The sequence below is a fragment of the Mauremys mutica genome, chromosome 7 (assembly GCF_020497125.1).
Source record: "Mauremys mutica isolate MM-2020 ecotype Southern chromosome 7, ASM2049712v1, whole genome shotgun sequence".
Lineage (NCBI taxonomy): Eukaryota > Metazoa > Chordata > Testudines > Geoemydidae > Mauremys > Mauremys mutica.
The window spans coordinates 72,220,641-72,233,931 of NC_059078.1; the positions used below are offsets into that span (position 1 = coordinate 72,220,641).

Sequence of the window (13,291 nt, forward strand, 5' to 3'; positions counted from 1 at the left end):
TTGAATTCAGTGGTAGTTCTGCCATTGGCTTTGTTTGATTGAAGATGGTGCCTTATATGCTTCATATTCTGATTTGTAAGGAAACTTAAAAGTCAGTATTGGACATATTTAAAAGGTGGTGATAATGACCACAAGGTGGGACGTGCCCAGTAATAAGTGAAATAAGGATTCTAAATGCAGCAGAGAATAATAAGTGCATATCAGGTAGCAAAAGTGAAACATGTCAACACAGTGACAGGGCTGCTGGCATGCTCTCCTGTAATATTGGGAGGTGGGCCTGCCATTACACATTTGGATCATGTGAGATACAGAACCAGGTAAAGCCAAATACCTAGATCTAGCTGTATGTTGTTAAAAGGCCTAATATTGAGGAAGGAATTAATTGCCTTTGGGGAAATGAAGGGCTTGAGTTTTTCATAAGTACTGAGCACTCAAAGTGGAAAATTTTAACAGGGAGGGCAAGTAATAATTGGAACAGATTAGCAAGGGATGTGGCAGATTATCCATCACTTGGAGTCTTTTGAATTAAGACTAGATTTCTCTCGAAAAGAAATGCGGTAGGCTAGCCACAAGTTATTGGGCTGATGCAAAAATTACTGAGTGCAGTACTATGTGTTGGGTTTATGCAGAAGGTTGGACTAGATCAGTGGTTCTCAAACTTTTGTACTGGTGAGCCCTTTCACATAGCGAGCCTCTAAGTGCCATAAATTAAAAACCCTTTTTTATATATTTAACGCAATTATAAATGCTGTTCTTTCCCATGTCTCTGACTTTCTTCAGGAAATTGCCTTAGACTCTCCTACATCTTAAGTTGGTCTACACTCAGTTTATATACAGATTTAACTCTTTTAGTTTGTGTGTGTGTTTATTACTGAAACTATTAGACCCGTTCAGCCTCCAGTGGGGGTGCAGTTAGATCAGCATAAAGGCGCCTTATGGGAATAAGCTATAGCAGAATAATTTACAGAGATAAATTATGCTGGTATAAGTACCTTCATACCACTATAACAAAATCCATACTGGGAAGGTTGTATCATTTTAATATATTGATATAGTTAGAAGGTTACATTTTGTGAGTGTAGATAAACTGTTATTGTGGGGTTCTGAGAAACTCCAGTGCTTTTGTATCCCATCCTGTCAGAACTGGGCCTATGTCCCTCTCTAGTGGCTATACCATGTAAGAGATTTTAAGTCTGCTGTTGACTCTAGGTTCAACCCCTGCATGACCCATCCAAGTCATGGTTACACCTTCATCCATTTCTTCTGCCATGCAGTGGGGTTAAGGAAACTGAGGCAGGAAGCCAGCTTTCATCCTGTCCCACTTCAGGCTTAAAATGCTTAGTCATTGCGTAAAGGGCATTATATGTATCCCTTTACCCTGTTCAGCCAGGCTGATCTATGACTATGCCTCTCAAAGGGCCCTGTGCAATGCTTCAGCTGCTTTATCAAGGACTGGAGTCTCCCCTAGGGGCTGTCAGGCCCTCTTGCACTCAGGTCAGCCACAGCACATAGACTATTCAGGTGATGCCTCCGGCCGGAGAAGGAAGAGAATGTTAGAATCAGAATGTCCCGTGGCAGTTGGACATGAGCAGTTACGGGGCAGTGCTACCAACTCCGGTGATACGTGGTGTCTTGTTTGAAGCCTGAGACTCTTGAGTCATGTGGCTGTATCAGCATCTCAGTTTTCTTTTGGTCTTTTAAAATGTAAGTTTCTAGTTTTTCCTGATTTCAGAGAAAACTCCAAAACCCTAAAGGTTCAAAATGCAAACAAACTCCAAATGTAGTATTTTAAAAAAAATCTTAAAATCCCATGATTTTTAAACCAATCATGAGACTTCTGGAGGCCTGACCTGTCTTTTTGGAACATGCAGCAATAGTGGAGAGAGAGAGAGAGAGAGAGACAGAGAGAGAGAGAGGACTGAAAAAAAATCTATTGAGAGCTCCAGGACTGAGAGAGAAACAGGGAATAGGTTGGGAGGGAAAGTTAATAGGAAATTGGATAAATTGTATGAAGCAGACAGTTTCTAGGAGATAATGTAAGTGATCTTGAGAATGCAAAGGAAAAACAAAATCTACTTGGAATGATAACAGAGCACTTGGTGAATCTGCCTCACTGCAGTGTGTGGGCAGGGGAGGTGGAGTCTGAATAGCTGCTTTATCACAATATTCTTTACGTGAATGGAAAAATTCAATGTATTTTTGCTCATTGTGATTAGCTGCTGTGTTGATGGTTGCTGTACAGCGTCAGTGACCCCTGCTGGCTCAGCTTCTTACATTTCTTTAATTTGTTCTGGTCTCTTTTTTAATAAATAGGTACACAAAATCTGAGTGACTCCTTTAAAGAGACATCCTCAACTTTTAAATCACTTTGGTCTGGAAATTGTTTACCTACTTTAGTTACAAGTAAGACCTGTGGTAAAATGACTATAACTAGAAGAGATCGGAAATGCAAATTCTGGTTTTTCAGTTAGTTTACTCTGTGTTTGTGAAAGAAAGCAATTTGCGTAAGGTCTGTTTCACTATAGCCTGTTTCCCCTTGTCTGGGGATGGGGTTTTTTTTTTTTCCTTCTCCCCACACAAATATGAAAACATCCTTTTAAACAACAGGATACTGTTGTGAAATCACCAAATTAGCCGGAAGACTTGGGGGAAGATGTTAGTAGCTGAAACTGCTTTTAACTCATTCTTTTAAAAATGTTGATGTAGATCTCAGGTTTACAGTCTCCCTTTAAGTCATCTAGTAAACTATCTACATGACAGGGTCTTTTCTGTTTGTTTTCTATGCTGTGTTTTTTGTTTCACTTTGTCAGTTATATATTCATGTTGCTGTGAGACCACCTGCAGTTGGTGCCATTTACAAGCTTGTGAAAAAAGAAGAGAATTCCAACAAATCCTCCCTGCATTTTTCAGATTTATTTCCTACAAAACGAGAGCATTTTAAGGCAGACATACAAGGAAATCTACTCTGTATAGTTTCACCACTGGATGTCACTGCTTCTCCAGTCGCAAGGAAGGTCGGTGCTAAAGGGGTACTGCAAAGAATTTGCATAGTAAATAAATGTGCCAGAAATTGAACACCAGGGATTCTGACTGGGCTAGAAGAAACTTGTTAGAAAAGACTTAACAGGAGCTGCTGAAAGACAAATAATCTTATGCCCTTTTTACTGTTATGTACATTCTACTTTTCTAATATAGGAGGTTTGGGATGGGATTAATGGGGGGAATGGTACAGTCTGGCCATTTTAAAAATACACCATATATATGCATTTATAAAAATGGGCTTGGGAGGAAATTACTAATGTAATCAACTACAGAGAAGATGCTTGATAAAACATTAGTGGGGATGACAGTGGTTCAGTCCATGTGGATTGAAGATAATAGACTCACTGTCATTCCCATACTAATGCTGAGACTAAGTTAGTGGATGAGCCTCTACATGCACCACCCTATTGGAAATGCTAGAGGGAGATGGGGTGGGGGGAAATATGGAGAAATATGAAATAGCAGTTACAATGTGAGTTAGCTGAAATAAATGGTCCAGTCTAATCCTACTGGCTGTTTGATTCAGCCAAACTACAGCTGTAGTCCCTGTGCCTCATTCCAGCAACTCTTCCTGGTCCCTCATTAATGTCAGGAAACATTTTGTGATGGCAACAGGAAACAGTGTTGATGAGCTATGTGTAAACATGACAGTTTGTGTCTCTATCAGTCTTGTTTTCCACTTCAGCTTCTTCATTTTGGTGAGAGAATTGAAGCCTTGGCCAAGCAAAGCTTTACAGATGTTACAAGTTTGCCTTTGCAGTTACAGTTACTGCAATAGAGGGGATACTATTTAAACTTTACAATGAGATGGTATTGTGAATATAGAGGGAACATTGGTTAGTGGCAAAGGCAATTGAAACATTTTTAAGAGTGACCGCTGCGGTAATACCCACCCTTAAAGGTGAAAATATACCCACTCTAATGTCCCCTGCATACAGTATAACAGTAACCCTTTCACAAACCTGTCACAAAGGATGTGGAATCTCTTTAAAATGTTGATTGCTGCAATCTCTATGGCTAGAGGCTACCAAAGCTTCCTAAAAAAACAGGAGTACTTGTGGCGTCCTCCCTTCCTTGTTGATCAGATCATGTCAAATGAAAGTCTGGGATGTTGGTGGCAGGAGAGATGGGTGGCCACAGGCAAAGGGTATGGACAGAGATTGGAGAAGTTGCTTACATACACCAGTTCAGAGAGGAGTGATGTGAGTGTGACAGTGCATTTCCCACCCAACTTTCTGCACTGTTAAAGAGGAAGAGGGCATCTTGGAGAGAAGGCGGCACCAAAGGGCAACACTGCATCCTGCAATGCTCAGTCAGTGATTCTCAACCTGTGGCCTGCTTGCAGCCCAATCAGCACAGAGCTGCGGCCCATGTGACATCCTCAGGTAGTACTGGATGTGGCCCACATACGCAGCCCACAAGGGTAAATATGGTGAGAACCACTGGATCTCTTCTCCTCACTGCAGAATCACTCAACAGGACCACACCAAGACATAGACACCATAAGGCCTGTGCCTCAGGCTCCAGCTCAAGGGGGGCATGGAATTACATCAGAGTCTCAACTTTATTCCTTTTTTTAAATTTAAGTTTGCAGCCCTCAGGTTGTGAAGAAATGCTTGAAAACATAAACTGAACATAACCAAAGCAGTGCTGTCTGCTTGAACCTGCAGACAGTCTGAAACAATAGCTCTGAGGGGTGGGAACTGCCTCATGTATCTCTGTGGTGTATTAATTCTAAGAGCCTTTGTGCTGGGGATCCCTGCTAATATTACCCAGCACAGCAGTAGGAGTGAAAGTAACTCACAGGACTTACCAGTACTGCTGGAGTCCTGAGGGGGCCATGGCCTCATCCAGAAGAGGTGTGGCCTCAACTGGAAGAGGCGGTGCCTCTCAAGATTTAAAGGCCCTGGGGCATTGGCTGTGGCTGGGAGCCCCAGGGCCTTTAAATCAACCCAGGGCTCCCAGCTGCAGAGGGGGCTGGGAGCCCCTGGGGCTCAGGGGCAAATTAAATGGCCCCGGGGCTCTGGGGACCTCTGGGCCCTTTAAATCCCCACCGTAGACCCTCCCTGCAGCTCTGTCTGCCAGAGCTGCAGACAGGATTTAAAGGGCTCTGAGCTCCCCGCAGCCGTGGGAGCTCTGAGCCCTTTAAATACGGCCCCAGCCTGGCCGTGGGAGGGATTTAAAGGGCTCTGGGTTGCCCGCGGCTGTGGGAGCTCTGAGCCCTTTAAATCTAGCCCTAGCCCAGCCGCCGGAGGGATTCAAAGGGCTCTGGGCTCCCCACTGCTGTAGGGAGCCCAGAGCCCTTTAAATCCCCACTGCAGAAGCCGGTGCAGTCCAACACGGTGTACTGGCTCTTGCCGGTATGCCAGACCGGACCAGTTTACTTTCACCTCTGCCCAGCAGAGACTCTGTGGGTCAGGAGGGTCCAGCCTACTACTCACCCCAGCTAGCCAAGTTACTGGTGCTCCTTGAATAGCTGAGTGGTAACCAACAGGGAGCAGCTGTTTCCGGAGCAGCAGGTGCATCAATGTACAGGAGCTCAGCACTGCAATCAAACGATAGCCAGGGGCAGCCTGTGAAGGTGGTCTGAGCAATCTAATGATTGCCAGGTTCAGGGACAGGGAGCTATTTTTCATAAACATAATAAGAAGACTGGGGAAATCTCCTTACGTGGGTGTGTCCCCAGAAAACCAGATGATATGATTACTCTCACCTCTCTGAATATTATTGCCAAGTGCCATTAATTAGTACCCCTCAGCAGGAAGTTGATTTAAAAATCACAAGACATTTTTAAAAATGTGTTCTTGGATTCTTTGGTTGCTGAACCTTTAGTGTGGCCTCAGTTAAACGTGTTCAAGCTTTTGTCCAATGTGGCATAGCGACAGTAGAACCTCAGAGTTACAAACACAGGACTTGAGAGTGGAGGTTGTTTGTGACTCTGAACAAAACATTATGGTTGTTCTTTCAAAAATTTACAACTGAACATTGACTTAATACAGCTTTGAAAATATACTACGCAGAAGAAAAATGCTGCTTTTAACCATCTTAATTTAAATGAAACAAGCACAGAAACAGTGTTCTTACCTTGTCAAATCTTTTTGTATTTCCCTTTACTTTTGCAGTAGTTTACGTTTAACACAGCACTGTACTTTTTTTTTTTTTTTTTGGTCTCTGCTGCTGCCTGATTGTGTACTTTGCTTCCAAATGAGGAGTGTGATTGACCGGTCAGTTAGTAACTCTGGTGTTCATAACTCTGAGGTTCCACTGTACAATGGCACCGTAGGACCTGACCCCCCAAGAAGGTTAGGGACTGGAATGGCATTCTGGCACTTCACTTGGCAAAACCACTCACTCAAAGTTGGCCCTGTTGCCCATCCCCATCACTGCAGAGGAGGCAGCTGGGGCAAATGTGAGCGAGTGGCATTGCAACTTGAAACATGGGGTTGTAGTGCCACTCAGGTTTGGCCCAGCCTCCCCTGCACCATCATGAGGCTGGGCCAAACCCGGGTTGAGCTTTGGCTCCACGTGCAAGGTTGTGATGCCACTCATCACTCAGATTTGGCTGGTATTGTGACAGGGTGGGTCAGGTGGTGGGAGCAGCTACCCTTAGGCTGGGATGGGGCAGAACACTGAAGTAGGGGTGAGTGACTAACAAATTTCCCCTGGCAATGGGTGAGGGGCTAGGTGTTGGTGGGTGGGGGTGAAGGAGTGGAGGATGTTGGTGAGCTGTGGGGAAAATGGGGATATTGGGGGCAAGTAAAATTTTAGATTTCAGAATTGGGAAGGGGGCCCCTAATCTATTCTTGCACCAGGGCCCTCTGAGGCATGATTACACTATTGTTGTCACCTAGTCACAGGACTCCAGGAGCTGGGGGTTGAAGGCAAACAGCAAATAGTGCAAGACTTGTGATTAAAATGAGGACTGTAGCAATACTGTGTATGATACATTAAAAACTGATTTAAAATCAATCTAAAACAAGTGATGGGGAGCAGGTCTGGAAGTAGGCTAATTATAACCTCTCAGGAAGGCTGTGTGCTTTAATTAATCTCCTGGGGTGTATGAAGTACAGCTGAGCCACTGTCAGGCTAGTGAGTGTTACAAGTATTAAAAACAGTGGGTGTGGAGGGGGAGGAATCATATTAAACTGAATAAAAAATTAACTGGAGGGAGTGTCTAAAATGCACGTGACTGGAATTACTGGGTGTTTCTCTTAGCTAAATTTAGGCCAGTATATGAACTTTCCCCCTGCAAACCATTAGAGAGACGGGTTATGGGGGGGGGGGAAGCTAGATTATGTCATAAGGAACTAGCTAATGTGCATGGAGAGATCAGGGTAGAATTGAATCCAGGAGCAGAGGCAAACTCAGGCAAATACTGGAAGTTCTCCTTTGTGTAAAATGACCCTGCCTGTGTGTGCGTCCTGTTGCGAAAGAGAGGCGTGGCCTGATAGACATGATTAGTAGATTTCCTGTGCTGCCAAGAAGGAGTACAGCAGCTGCACACTACTGGAGAGCTTACCAGGGAAATCCGCTCTGCAGAATCGGGTGTCATTATTTACTGAGCGCGGGGGAGTTTCTTTTCACGTGTGATCCGCTTTCATGGACTAACCAAGGCAGAAACCAACCGAGGAACGCCTGTGTTTTTGGCAGCCTCTTGCCTTTCGCCCAAGTTGGTGAAACTTACTAAGCAGACTCTAGGGCTGCTCCTGGGTGAGTCTCATTTCCTGTGCTGATCTCGGCTGTGCACCGAGCCTCCTTGTGTGCTGCCGTCATTGTGTCACTCTCTCTCTCTCTTAGGTGCTGTTGTTTCCCGATCTTCGGCTCTTTACAATCCTTCTCACCCGCTAATTTCTCCCTGGGCTTTTTCTAAGAGAGATTCTCGTTGGTGGGCAGGGGCAGCCCCATTGTTAACGCTGCACTCAGCCTTCTGTCTGTAAGTATTTTCTCTCTCTCTCGGGGATTTAGACAATGAATGAGAATGTTCTCTCTCGTTAGTCTGCCGAGCCCGTCGGGACTCGGTCCTGTTGGGTTCCGGGAAGTGGGCGGGCACTCCCACGGTTCATGTACATTAGCCCCAAGTTTTGTAATTGATCATCTTCGCCGGGGTGGCTTCGAAGAGCCTACGTGGAATTTATTTGCAGAGTGAGAAAGACAGAGTGTGCGTGAGTCCGTCTTAGTTCCCACCTCTACGTACATAGGAGAGAGAAAAGAGCTGCTTAAAACTTCTAAAAGGCTGAGCAGATCGAATCTTCCGGAGGCTCAAGAGAAAAGAAGCTCAAGAAGGCAACCTTGAGAGACTTCTCTGGGAGTTAAAGTTGTAGCAGGGCTTGACTATGGTGGCTGAGATGCAATTAGTGCCACATGGGAGAAAGTTTCCTGTAACCCTAGTGTTGCTATTTAAGGAACAGGTCTGCCTGCACTGTGCAATGCCCTTTAAACCATCCACTTTGAATTCTACAAGTCATTTAATATTGATTTACTGGGCTGATGGGGATGCTCTCACAACAATTTCTTTTAGTGTCTCCCCCTGCTCCCTTCCCCCCCCCCCCCGTTTTCACAAAGCTCATAATGCAATTAAAGGGCATTGGTATATTGTATTATCTAATGGTTTCAATTGCAACCTTCCCTGATGAGTAAAGCTCTGATTCTGCAACAGACTCATGAGCCTGAGATGAAGCTCTATCGAAATCACCAGGGCCTATTTTGGCTTCTGTTAACAGTATTTAAAATGTGACAGGGTTTCCTATATCACCCAGCCATAATGTTGTTAGATCTGATATTGCTAACCAGGATCCAACTGAGCCAGTACTTGAATGAGGAAGATAAGGTGCTGCAGGAAGTGGTGGCATCAATACACAGGTGGCACTCTTCCCTCTGGTTCAATTACAAAATACTGCCAAGATGGGTTTGGAGGGGCTATCTTCCAGATGAATCAGAAAGTGGAGGTCCTGTCCACTTGAGGCCATTAAAAGGGCATCTTGCAGTAGTAGAATTAACATGTGCAGGTCCAATTGCAGTTTAATCAATTGCATTCTAACTAGCCCCTCCCCCTGCAGTTTCAACAGAATATGCTATTACAGAGCACTGTTTAATGGTTGCTTTGTTCCACCCAGAGAGAGGGTTGAGTAATACTCCTTCTTTAGGCCTTGTTTACATGGTAAAGGTTCTTTTGGTATAACCAAAGGGTGTAAAGGTAAACCTCTGTAGTTATGTTGGTATAACCTCTCTCCCTCATTATAGTATGAATGTCCCTACCCTTTATTTAAAAAAAAAAAAGTCTTCATTAAAGAAGGGGTTTAAGCTAAACTCAGTAAAATAACTCGTACCACAAGTGCCCACATGGGAGCTATTCTAGTGTAACTGCAGAATTGGTGTAACTGGTAAAACTTTCCTATGTAGACAAGGTACTAGAACTTTACTATCTTCAAAGTGCTGTGTGAACATTAAGGCCTCAATTCAACACATGCCTAACCTAAGATTAGTTAGGCACATATTTAAGCACCTTGTTGATTAAATGGATTCCATTTGGAATCCTTCATGATGCTTATTTGCTATTTGTATTACTATAGCACAGGGGTGGGCAAACTAAAGCCCGGGGGCTGTATTTGGCCCTTCAGACATTTTAATCTGGCTCTCGAGATCCTGCCAGGGAGTGGGGTCCAGGGCTTGGCCTGCTCTGGTGCTCCAGTTGGGGGAGCAGGATTGGGGGCTTGCCCCGCTCCACGTGGCTCCTGGAAGCAGTGGTATGTCCCCCCTCCGGCTCCTATATGTAGGGGCAGCCAGGGGGCTCTGCATGCTGCCCCTGCCCCAAGCGCTGCTCCCATCGGCTGGGAACCATGGCCAATGGGAGCTGAAGGGGTGGCCCCAGCAGATAGGGCAGCACGCAGAGCCACCTGGCCACACCTCCACATAGGAGATGGGGATATGCTGCTGCTTGAAGTAAGCGCCATCCCCAGCTGGCGGCCTCACCCCCTCCCAAACCTGTTTTGTGAGCATTCATGGTCTTCCCCCCCCCCCCAATACAATTTCCATACTCAGATGTGGTCCTCGGGCCAAAAAGTTTGCCCACCCCCACTATAGCACCTAGGAGTCTCAGTCATGAACCAGGACCCCACTGTGCTAGGTGTTGTACAGAAACAACAAAAAAGGCTGTCCCTGTTGCAAAGAAGATAAAATACTGTAAATAAGAGCTTACATTCTGATGGTTGGGGTGTGTAGGAGGGAGGGGATGAACAATCAGGCCTCAGTCTCTCATGGGAGGGAAAAAATGATTCAGCACTGTAACATCTAGGCACTCTGCAACTCTTGTTTAAGTGATTAAAACTGGCAGTGCCTTAAAGCAATGAATATCTAAGAAAAATGATGAAAGCAGAGTGTTTCTTGAAGATACAAAGTCACTCTTAGCCCAAGGCTGCATCTCTAGATAAATGCCTATCAGCACCAACCACTTGTGAATCCCCAGGCCAGGTCCAGTGTTGATAGCATTATCGTTACTAGTTCTAAGTAGCTAAGTGTATATGACTAGCTTCAAGTGCTTGTGCATGGTTGAGTGTGTGTCATTGCTGTTTGTGTGACGCTGGAGTTCTGTGTGGGGGAATTGTGGGAAAGCATAGGCTGGGAATCGTAATCCATTTTGGGCCTCTTAATTGGGATAAAATGTGGCTGGGCTTGTGGGGGAAGAAGAGTGCTGTTTTTGTATTTTAACTCCTCTCTGTCTTTACAAACACACATCAAGGGCCCTCTCTGCCTTGGATTGGCGTTCTGTGATGTGGGGTTATTAACTCTTATGAGAGAGCCTGTGGGGCATTGTGTGGCACTCTAGTAATGGTATTAAAAGAAGACCGGTTATATTCATCTTGAGCAAACTATGCTGGAAACAACAGCAATGCTTCCCTAAGAAAATAGGAACATAACTTGGTTTTATTGAAACAGGGTGGGTTTTTTTTTTTTTTTAAGAACAGAACTGGTGTTTTTAAAAATCTGGGAACAAATCTGGGAACATAGCACCATTGTGGTGGTTCAGTGAGTAGTTTGAAGTATTCTGTAAGTTTTTTTCATTTTTTAAAAACTAAGCCTGGCAACTTCCTGGGAGGTAGACATTGTGTTATCTCCTCTTACAGAGGAGGCGGCAGAAGCTCCTGTTGCCTGAGTGCCATGCTCAAGATCCTACAGCAAGTCAGTGGTGGTGATCTGAATAGAATCCAGGGGCCTGATTCTTGGTTACTCCCTGCTAGGGTTGCCATCCCCCCTGGAGTCTCCAGGAATTAAGTTTAATCTTTAAAGATCATGTCATGTAATGAAATCTCCAGGAATACATCCAACCAAGATTGACAGCCCTATTCCCTGCCTTTGCTTGAGGCAGGAATGAGTGGGAAAGCCACTTTTGAGCTCTTTATACTCTGGGGCTATGCAGTTATCTGCCAGACCCCTAATGACAGTCAGAGCAAACTTGAGACTGCTCTGATTTGTGCTCTGTGTCCCATGGCCCCTGAAAAACCCAGAATAACTACACAATCTGCCCTAAACTGGGGGATGGGAACAAGGCCAATGTATAGCCCATAAATCAGTACTGTCAAAGGGTCCATTTGTGTAGGAGGTGACCACCCTAAGGCATCTTTCTGTGGCCAGAGAGGCATAATACTAGGCTAGATGTCAGTTTAGAGCACCTTCTCTGGGACTGATATTAAAACACATCAAATTGTAATCTTAAGTCTATAGCACAGGTACTTGGGATGCAGGAAGTTAAATAGCACACTTGCAGTGGATGAGCAGTTGGGGAGCTACTCTTTTGAAGCAGTAGCTCAGTATGTTGTGATATTGACGTGTTCTTTCTTTAAGGGTGATTAAATGTGGTCCATGGAGCCTTGAAATGTGAACAGTAGCCATCCTTTCCCAGCAACCGAAGGGTAAAGATGACAAGGATTTTATTGCTTGGAGCCTTGACGACAGCAAACCTTTCCTATTCATCTATCAAGTTCTGCCTGAGCAGCCTCAGGTGTTGCGAAGTTTGAGCACCGTTAGTTAGAACAGGTTGTGTTTGTGTCTGGTTCTGTGTTGTCTGTTTGTTTTTTTTTTTCTCTTCAATGTGAACTCTGCAGGGTTTGAATGTTGGTTTCTGTTAGAGTTCAGTAACAAAGTAGAGGATCTTCTGCCACCAAACTGCAGTTGGCTGGGGGTAAATCAAAATGTGTGGTTTGTATAAATCTGACGCAACTGAGCTGCGCGCTTTTTTTTTTTTTTTTTGTTCAAAGTTTGCATTACAGAGCCAAGAGTGTGCCTACGCACTAGCTTATTTTCATGCCATGCTTCTGTGCACTCTAGGCTTTCTGGGCCAATACTTCTCAAAAGAAGGAGACTATGGTACTGTACTTCCTGCTGGCATAAATGATGTGTTTTTAAGAGTACTTAACAGTGTATAATTCATGGATGCTGTGTCTACCTCTTTGTGACAAGTTGTTTCTGTGGAAGCACCTTGTTTTAAAAGAACAAAACCAAGCTTGGTTTCCACTTTAGTGTGAGTTATATATATTCTTTATCTATTGCTTCAGTTTTTATTATGAGGGGACACCTGTTGTCCCTCTCACCTTCCAATCAGAACAAATAGACACATGTATGTGTGTTTTGCTGTCTCAGCCACTAAAGGTAGAACAAGAGGCCTCCTTTGGAAAGCATCTGCCTCCAGTGCAGGCTAGATATTCTTCCACATCCTCGTTTGCTATTGCCACTTCCAAAACAGGATTGTTGGCAGATACAGACATGCTGCTAGGGACCATCCTAGGTTTCATAAGTCTATCTGGGTACACTGAGTGGTGCTGGATTTCAACAACTGGGGATAGCTGTGCTGTATGGGCCGGAGGCCAAGGGATGACTGCTCTTCTCCTGCTCTGCATCAGCTGCTCCTGCTGAGGATGAGTCAAAGAAAGGGGGTGTAGCAGCATGTGAGCTCTTCACTTTGCGCAGATCACATGACCTGAGGATTTATCCATCTCGAAGCTGGAAGTTCTCATCATAGGGGGCTTCAGCAGATGAGACTATTTTCTAGGAGTTTCAGTTATCAATGTATTTATCACACTCAAACTCTTCTGGCTCTTATCAACTTGACCTTATTTACAGCATCACCGCTCTGAACAAAACTCCAAGAGGCTGCTCTGTGGAGGGTGGGGAAACAAGCCTCATTCTGCTTGATTGACTTGTCGCTTCAGTGTTGCACCTGCACCTCAGTGTCTAAATATGCAGCATATAGCTGGAA

At 44.7% G+C, this 13,291-nt stretch overlaps 1 protein-coding gene across 6 annotated transcripts in view; it reads left to right on the top strand.

The window, feature by feature from the left end:
• The first annotated feature begins 47 nt into the window (after positions 1–47).
• The window catches only part of TSPAN14 (tetraspanin 14), an 83,776-nt gene continuing 70,532 nt past the window's right edge, over positions 48–13,291 (top strand). Inside the window, exons 1-3 of one of the 6 annotated variants that reach the window (XM_045025129.1) lie at positions 48–1,704; positions 2,811–3,014; positions 7,840–7,975. The gene's annotated coding sequence lies outside the window, so the exon portion shown is untranslated. Of the gene's footprint in view, positions 1,705–2,810; positions 3,015–7,306; positions 7,753–7,839; positions 7,976–13,291 lie in introns of those variants that run through there. The other 5 variants (XM_045025131.1, XM_045025132.1, XM_045025128.1 and 2 more) reach the window with 5 other exon arrangements.